Genomic DNA, 9841 nt, shown 5'->3' on the forward strand with positions numbered 1-9841 from the left:
GCAGTCATAGCAACCACCAGCCCAGCTCTGATCATCTCTGGGCCCTTCCGCCTAATGGCAGGCACCGGCTTGCTTCTTAGATGATTAATCTTTTCCCCTGTGAACCTCCTTGAATACATTAGCCAAACAAGTCTGATAAATTTGTTTATCCCAAGACAATCATTAGAAAATTACCTGCAAAAGTAATTCTCACTAGAGCAGTTGGTGAACGGAAAGCCATATGGCAGATGAGAACAGAAATAAGCAATAGGATCTCTTGCTGTATGTCGCAACAGGTTAGCAAAGTTTTTCCCCTTTAAACTTTATCATTCTACATTAGTCACAAAAACACAGCAACCTAACGGGAGCGAAATAACTTTTCATCCAGTCACTATTTGTTAGGCCAGGGATTTTCAAGCAACATTGCACACCTACTATATGTTAGTCCAGCAATTTTCAACCAGTGTGCCACAAGAATTTTTAAAACATGCAACACCTGATTATTTAGTCAGGGATGTGGGCCTCTTTTCCCTTAAATTATCAAACAAAAAATGACAATAACCAATACAACAATACTGTCCAGTGGGAATGAATCAAAATTAAACCGTCTTTTGTCCGATTGGCAAAATATATAAATTTTTTGGAGTGCCACAGAATTTTAGTAATTACATGTGCCATGAGATGAGGAAGGTTGGAAATCTCTGTGTTAAGTTCTAGAGATAATCCACTGAGATATGCACTCTCTGCTGTCCACAGTCTCGCCGTCTGGTGGGAATAGACAGATGTGCAAATGGATAATTACAGCATACCATAAGGGCTGTAACAGACAAAACAGCTCTGAGAACATCGAAAGGGAGTGGGTAACTGTCTATTTTCCAGAGTCAACAAAGAATGTCGCTGCAATGACATTCTGATTAGGCAAAAAAAAAAAAAAAAAAAAAAAAAAGATGTGCAGCCTGGCCAGCATGGCTCAGTGGTTAAGCATCAACCTATGAACCAGAAGGTCACAGTTCCATTCCCGTCAGGGCACACGCCCAGGTTGCAGTCTCGACCCCCAGTGTGGGGCATGCAGGAGGCAGCCATTGATGTTTCTACCTCTCTCTATCCCTTCCTCTCTGAAATCAACAAAAATATTTAAAATGAAATAAAAATAAAAAAGATGTGCAGGATTTTTCTAAAACAGAAGACTATTCTAGGCAAAGAGAACAGCATTGGAAAGACATGGACTTTGGGCGATTATGAGAGATTCCTGGGCAGCAGATGTCTGGAGTAGCTGGATAGTGACGGCGTCTTCTTCCAGGAAACAGGACTGGGAATGTGGGCTGGCAGTACATTGTAGGCCCTAAATATCATAGAAGAATCAGGCCCAGGCCAGAGATTCCAGAGCAGCACTCCAGTCTCAGTACAACAGCTTCAGAAACACAGACTGAAGTAAAAGATGCCATGTAGCTGGACCCATAATTGATAATGTTCTCCAAATAGATTTGGGAACTCCAGAAAGAGGAAATGTGTTCCAGGCCCCAACTGAGGCCCTGGGCCAGAGGATTTCTCTCTCTCTCTCTCTCTCTCTCTCTCTCTCTCTCTCTCTCTCTCTCTCTCTCCCTCCCTCCCTCCCTCCCTCCCTCTAATGCTGCAAATCCATACTCTATCATTTTACAAAGGAGCTTTCCATTGACAATAATAGGTCCTCTGTTCTTTTCCCCTCTAAAGCCCACATGATTAGAACTATTGACCTTAATCTTACCTCTATAAAGGTGATGCAATGTATTTAAAACTCAAGGAGACGGGAGGCCATAAGGCCCTATGTGAGGACAGAAGCCTAATCATTTAACTCAGAACTTCCACAAACTCTGTGGAGCATAAGGGGGACGGGGGGATTGAACCTCTTACACAAAATATTTTTCTTTCACTTTCTTGCATTAGCCAGAGGGAGATGACCTTGAAGACAACTATTTCTAGGCAGAATGCCTGAGTGTCTTACTGGCAGACGCACATCCCTACTCTTACTCACCTAGAAGGGTCCATGGGGAGCAATCACAATGCTCTGTGGAGCATGGGACACCCCAGGGGGGTGTAGCTACTCCATGGGGAGCAGAGCTGCAGGATGAGGAGAGTTTGGTTCCGAGTCAGAGACCATCTGGATTAAACAACAGATCTAACCAGTGGTTGGGGGAACCTGGACAGAGTTCTGATCCCCTGGGACAAGAAGATTGGCTGATAGTCTCTAACAAGCATGTTGAGGTCCAGAAAGGACAACCATTTCCAGCAATGAACTAGAGAGAAAACCAGGGGCTGGGGCAGAAACTCCAACATACCACACACCAGTGCCTCTAGAACAGGGGTGGGCAACCCCTGGCACGCGTGCCAAACATGGCACGCCAGTAACTTGCTGGCATGGGAAACCCTCTTATAATCTTCCATTTACAATTGCGAATCTTTGTTCTCAGGGATGAATTCTGTTAAGTCTTGTAAGAGGAGTAGCCTGACGGATAAAGTCGTAGCTCGTGCATATCTCTGAAGGTCACGAAATATAAACCTGATGTAAAATCTCTGTCATCAGTGATGCAGCAGCAAAAGTCCCACTGATAATATCAAACGGAGTCATAAAGTTTTCTGTTGGACTATCAGTGCACATGTATACATTAAAAAATAATTGTATTTTTCATCATCATATACTGTGTTTTTGTCGCTCGAATGAATTTTATTATTTCTTCAAGGTTCTTCACATACATACACCTTAAGAGATATCAAGTAGGCGTAACATGTTCTCAAAAAATTAGGGTTGGCACACAGAAGAATTTTGAGTCAGAGATTTTGCTGGTTTTGTCACACACTCACAAAAAGGTTGCCCACCCCTGCTCTAGAACAACTAATACCTGCTATTCTCTCAGCTTTCAAGCTTTCTTCTAAACCATGTTGCATACGATTAATAGAAAAATTGCTTCACACCGCTGCTCAAGAACTACTATAGCTCCCCAGTGACTCCTATTACTGAGGTGACTACATACCCTGGTTTGCTAAATAGTCCTGGCTTACACTTGTTACCCTTGTGTAATTACTAATGGCAACTCCTATCATCCTCAATAGTGCTCCAATGTGGATAATTAATTATGTAGTCACCGTATCTTCTACCAACTTCAAACTCCTCTGCCCAGTCTGGCATCCTCTTTTGTGCTTAGTTCTCAAATCAGTTTCTGTTCATGGCAACCCACTGAAGGAATTAAATTGAATCCACCATTATTATTCAGTTCTCCCTTCAACACTGCATAGAGCTATTTACTGCCCTGACTATGCTGAGCCATACATAGTTCTTACATATTCCAGTAAGTTGCACATTTATTAAGTTACATGTTCCGATATTTTTGGAGGTGACTGAAATTAAACACAGGTGTGTTGGAATCCTGGTGGTGTGCCTTACAAACCATGTGGTCATGAGCAAATAATATATCCTCACTCAAAAGGGTTTCCTCACCTGTAAATGCAGGGATAATCATAGAACCTAACTGATGGCTTAGTCATAAGCTTTAGGCAAGAAAATGCAGTAGATTGTTTACCATATACATGCTGGCTAGTGGTGGAGGTCACCATCACCCGCTCCACCACCTACTCAGCACAATGTTGACCATTTCACAACACGGTGTACTCATATGCAGCAATGATACGCTGTACACATTGATAAAAATTCAGAGGCATACCTGGGGAATGTTTGTGTCTTAGGTAGGATTTGATTTATTGGGGGAGTGCTCTCAGGAGAGAAGGAGGAAAGGATGCAGGACAGGGTGTATGGGGAGGAAGGGGGAGAAGCAAAGCTAGAATGTGATCCCGTTTCAGGCGAGCTGGCGAGCTGGGTCTGTGCGAGCTCTGGAGCACAAAGCACAGTACCAAGTGAGCCCAGCTTGAGCAAAGGGGCTAGCCTTTGGTACCCCGTGCATAATGGTCATTGGCCGAGATCTAGAGGAGGGTGTCCTTCCCGGGATTTAATGCACCTGAGGGTTGGGTCCATCAGCTGATAAAGTGCATGCTGTTGTGGGCACCAAAGCACCCATTATTTTAGGGTACCCATATGAACCCATGGATGTCCCACTACACCTAGACAACCTCCTGAAGACTTAAAAGGCTTGTGCATTTAATATGTGTGACTGAAGGCAAGTCAGTCAATTTCTCTAAACTTCAGTTCTTTTAGCTATAATAATAAAAGTGAAATATGCAAATCGACTGAATAGCCAAACGACCGTCCAGACGACCATGCTATGACATTCACTGGTGCTAGGCCAGCCAAGGCAGGTGCGATACGATTGGTCGGGGGGCCTGCCATTGCCTCACAATCACCCCGCAGAGGGAGGCCCAGGCCACTGGTTAGTGGGGCAATAATCAGGGAGGGGGCTCCGTGATCGCCCCAAAGAAAGAAGCCCAGGTTACCTGGCCAGCGGTGGCGCTTCAGTGGGTAGGTGGGGCCTCCCTCTCCAGGGTGATCAATTGCAGGGCTCCCAAACTGTGAGAGGGCGCAGGCCAGCCTGAGGGACCCCCTCCCATGTGCACAAATTTCATGCACTGGGCCTCTAGTATGAAAATAAAGTTGGTAGTACTTAATACTGTAGGTTATTATCAAGATTTAGAAATAACCCATTCCTATTCCTGACAGCAAATGGGATGGAACTGCATATCTTTTTCTTAAGCCAGATCTCTCTTATGTGCAGTATCTAGTTTCTTCTACTTAAATGCTTTCTCTCAACACTCCTCCAAGAAAGTGGTGCATAAGTACATATGTACAACACCACACACACACACACACACACACACACACACATTCTTCACCTCAAATGGTACCCAACCAAAAATAACCTCCAGTGTATTATCTACTTTGAGCTTCCCATTTCCAAATCCTTCCCACATCTTCCCTCAGCCTCACCCATTTTTTCAAACTCATCATACTGTTCTTACCCTCCTTTGAAATCCCTCCCACTTAACTCCATATAGCTCAATGGCTCATTGATTTCTAATTGTTTAGTATTTGATCTCTTCCAAACAGATTTTAAACTTTTACTCTTTCATCTCCACTCCAGAAATTAGGCATCAAGGGCTAGGCATATTTTCTTGGGTTCAATTAAGAATTATTTCTTCAGAAACTAAGATGGCGGCATAGATAAACACCGGGAAATTGCTGCTTCCCACAACAATCGATAAATGCATCAAAAACACAAGGTGGACATCATCCAGAACTACAGGAGGGCTGGCTGAGTGTAAATTCTACAACTAGAAGGAAAGAAAAGCACACTGCGAGCCAGAGGAGCTGCGGAGGTGGAGTGCAGAGGTACGGAGGCTCGTGCGCGCGGAAAGGGTCTGGCACCTGAGGACGCGGCTGTCTTTTTGAATCTGGAGGGAGACACAAGCTACCGACGGCTCTGAAATCCGGTTCCGGGAAGTCTCTGGGGACCCAGGACTCACACGGGGAGATACTGGACTGTCTGGCAGCAGGCGAGCTTGAGAGCGGCTTTCCCTCAGAGGTGCTTGCAGCCATTGCCGGGACACTGGGACTCGCGACTCCTTAGGGCGGGGCTGAGGCTCCGCCATAGCTGCTTTCTCCGCCCTTTGATTTCTTGAGACCCCGCCCCGCCCAGTCTGCGGCAGAGGCTTTTGCATATGAATGCCCCGGCCATTTGCAACCTGTAATTACCTAACTGCAGCGGGGCCAGATAGACCCAGAGCTTCCAAGAGAAGGCCCAAGGCCCCACATGGCTTGCATTGCTACACAGCTGAGCATCATCAGGGCACTTCCAAACTCCAAAAAAAAGGAAGGGGAATCTGCAGTTCTCTTCGTAGTTCCTGCTGTGTAACCTCAGGCAGAGGCTAAATTAGCACCTCCTTAGATCCAAGAGCCACTGTACCCAGTGGTCAGAGGGGAACCATCCAGATCACAACTCCTCAGATCCATAAGGGACACACTCAGGGTGCAGTCTCAGTGAGCACCAAAGCCCCACTGAAGCAAGCCTTTCCCCAGAAGGGTGTCTCCAGCACAGAAGTTCTCCCACTGCAGACACAGCTGATTCTCGCTGCCAATTGCCCTGGAGGTCAATTCCTCCCAGTGATCCTACAACAACCAAGGCATAGCTACAACAAGACTGTGCACAAAGCCCACGAGGGGGTGCACCAAGAGTGTCCACCTCAGGTAACTGGGGAGGCTGAGCCACTGGGCCCTACAGGACACCTAGCACACAAAGCCACTCTATCAACACAGGGAAGCAGCCAAAATGCGGAGACAAAGAAACAGGTCACAAATAGCAGAAATGGAGGAAAGCAAACGACTGGATATAGAGTTCAAGGCCACGTTTATAAGGTTTTTCAAGAATTTTATGGAAACCGCCGATAAATTTAATGAGTCCCTCAATAAGTATAGTGAGACCATGGAGGACATGAAAAAGGACCAACTAGAAATTAAGCATACACTGACTGAAATAAAGAATAATCTACGGAGATCCAACAGCAGACAAGAGGATCCCAAGAATCAAGTCAAAGATTTGAAATACAAAGAAACAAAAAATACCCAACTGAAAAAGAAAAAAGAAAAGAGATTCCAAAAATATGAAGATAGTGTAAGGAGCCTCTGGGACAACTTCAAGCGTACCAACATCAGAATTATAGGGGTACCAGAAGAAGAGAGAGGGCAAGATATTGAAAACCTATTTGAAGAAATAATGACAGAAAACTTCCCCCACCTGGTGAAAGAAATAGACTTCCAAGTCCAGGAAGCGCAGAGAACCCCAAACAAAAGGAATCCAAAGAGGACCACACCAAGACACATCATAATTAAAATGCCAAGAGCAAAAGACAAAGAGAGAATCTTAAAAGCAGCAAGAGAAAGACAGTCAGTTACCTACAAGGGAGTACCCATACGACTGTCAGCTGATTTCTCAACAGAAACCATGCAGGCCAGAAGGGAATGGCAAGAAATATTCAAAGTGATGAATAGCATGAACCTGAAACCAAGATTACTTTATCCAGCAAAGCTATCATTCAGAATAGAAGGTCAGAGAAAGAGCTTCACGGATAAGAAAAAGCTAAAGGAGTTCATCACCACCAAATCAGCATTATATGAAATGCTGAAAGGTATTCTTTAAGAAGAGGAAGAAGAAAAAGGAACTCTTACCATTTGCCACAGCATGGATGGAACTGGAGAGCGGATGAATACCACATGATTTCACTCAGTTGTGGAATATAATGAACAACATAAGCTGATGAACAAGGACTGATCCAGAGACGGAGAGGCATTGACTGGACTGTCGGGCTTTGGAGGGAGGGTAGGGGAGGGTGGGGGTAAGGGGGAAAGATCAGCCAAAGGACTTACATGCAGGCATATAGGCCTAACCAATGGACACGGACAACGGGGGGGGGGGGGGGGGTGAGTGCATGAGCGGGGGGGCGGGGGGGGTAGAGGTAACGTGGGGACAAGGACACATATGTAATATCTTAATAAAAAAAACTCTTAAAAAAAAAAAGAATTATTTCTTGATCAGAAGAACAATGAAATACCTTGGTTGCCCATTTCAATTCTCAGGATTCTCAAAACTAGCAAAATCCTTCCCTGTGATCCAGAGGTGCTCCGCTGTACATGTAAAATGAATGATAATGGCTTCCCCTGTAATTTAGCTCACAGATGAATCTTAGGTGAGATTTTTCTATTGGGTTCTAACAGTTTCTGAAAATTGGTGCCCCGGGAGGTGCAAAGTGAAATGCCCACCACAGCTCTGATTACCACCTGCAGCCTATGCATGCATTACAATATCAGCAGGCCCAGGCTACTCTCAGCATCCTGAAGTCTTTTATTAAATCAAACTTTAACTATTTAAGAAGTATGGGTGTGTCCTAATTTATGCAATATGTGTGTTTCTGGAGAGTTGATACAAATTTAAATTTTGGGTGAGAGGGGGTCGAATTATATTTGAAATTCCTCGGAGCACTCTTTAATTGATGGCATTATGCTATTGCAAATTTTTCCTATAAATGATTATCCATTCATTTATTTATTTCATTTTAATGTAGTATGTTTGGCCTTTCAAATCAGAATATACCCATCTCTTCTCTCTAAGGCTTTTATATAAATAAATTAAAAACTTACTGTGATTCTATAGTATTTTTTATCAACTCCCCCACCGCATACAGAATAGGTTACTTTACCTGTTTGTTTTTAAATATCTCTTATTTTTTTATATCATCATCTCCACTTTATAGATAAGAAAGTGAAAATTCAGAGAGGTTCAATACCCAGGGTTACCCAATATATTAGTTTGCTACTGCTACCATCACAAAGTCCCACAGGCTGGTGGCTTAACTCGCAGAAATTCATTTTCTCGCAGTTCTGAAGGCTAGAAGTCTGAGATCAAGGTGTTGACAAGGTTGGCTTCTTCCAAGGCCTCGCCCCTTGGCTTGTAGATGGCCTTCTTTCCCCTGTGTCTTCACTGGGTCTTTCCTCTGTGCCTGTCCATGTGCTAGTCTCCTCTTTTTCTAAGGATACCAGTCATATGGATTAGGGCCCACACTAACGACTCATTTAACTTTAATTATCCTTTTAAAGGCCCTCTCTTCAAATACAGTCATGTTCTGAGGTATTGGGGATTAATACTACAATTTGGGGGGGACTACAATTCAGCCTACAGTGCACAGTAAATCAGTGAAGAGCCCAGATTAGAACCCAGTAGCCCAAAGGCCTAATCCAAGGCTCTCTTCCACTGTGCCGTTCTGTCTGTGTTTATTCCTAACTACTTGCTGTTTGTGGAAGCATTTTAAGAGTAAGGTAGCAAGTAAATATAAGATTTTATTTATATTCCTATGTTTCCATCTATGGCATTTCTGCTATAACACAATATACTTATGTGTAACTGAAAAAAAAAAAAAGCCTTGCCTTCTGCAAAATTGAAACATAACAGAGTTTATGGGGAAAATAGTGTTATGCAGACCACTCAAGATCTGTTGAACTTTGTAATAGAGCACTAATAAAAACATTCACAGTACTTTATTAATCCTTAGCTATTAAATCTCTCCTGACATTAGCACCCAGCCTGAAATCAGGCTCTATCATTTGCAGCCTTAAATCCCACAACTTGGGTGTCATCTTCCTTCAAGATATACATATCAAATAACAATTGCTTCCAATAGAGACCACTTCATCAAAATTTAAATGTCTGAGTACAGGGGACCTGGGCTGGGTAATGAAGAGCTTTGCATTGTGGGAACTCCTTCCTTTCTCGCTCCTGGGCACTCCTGGTGCTGCTCTTGGTTGGGGGCCGTCCTGCACCTAACGCAGGAAGGTGGCCAAAAGAAGATGAAAAAGTCCCTACAGTCGATCAACTCTAGGCTCCAACTTGTTAGAAAAAGTAGAAAGTACGTGCTGTGGGACAAGCAGACGCTGAAGATGATCAGACGAGACAAAGCAAAACTGGTCATCCTTGTCAACACTGCCCAGCCTTGAGGAAATCTGAAATAGGGCAGGTTGGCCAGGATTGGTGTCCATCACTACAGTGGCAATAATATTAAATTGGGCACAGCGTGGGGCAAGTACTACAGAACACGCACACGGACTGTCATAGACCCAGGTGATTCTGATTATCATTAGAAGTCCGCCAGAACAGACTGGTGCAAAGTAAATCATGGGAATTTTTTTTTTTTTCATAAACTAAAAGTATATAAATTCATGTTAAAATTTTAAATAGTTACTAAAAATTTAGAAATAGATTATAAAACTTTTAACCCAGTTAAGAAGAATTTAGAAAAGGTAAATCAATCCCCCCCCCAAAAAAAATAGAAAATAGAAAGAAGCATACAAAGCATAGTAAATAGAATATACAAACAGAAATAAATAAGTAATCAC

The 9841-nt window shown here is 43.5% G+C and overlaps 1 pseudogene; it reads left to right on the forward strand.

Moving 5' to 3' along the window:
- Window positions 1–9151: 9151 nt before the first annotated feature.
- On the forward strand, window positions 9152–9617 carry LOC118675763 (annotated as a pseudogene).
- The last annotated feature ends 224 nt before the right edge of the window (window positions 9618–9841 follow it).

Source organism: Myotis myotis, unplaced genomic scaffold, assembly GCF_014108235.1.
Source record: "Myotis myotis isolate mMyoMyo1 unplaced genomic scaffold, mMyoMyo1.p scaffold_m19_p_2, whole genome shotgun sequence".
Lineage (NCBI taxonomy): Eukaryota > Metazoa > Chordata > Mammalia > Chiroptera > Vespertilionidae > Myotis > Myotis myotis.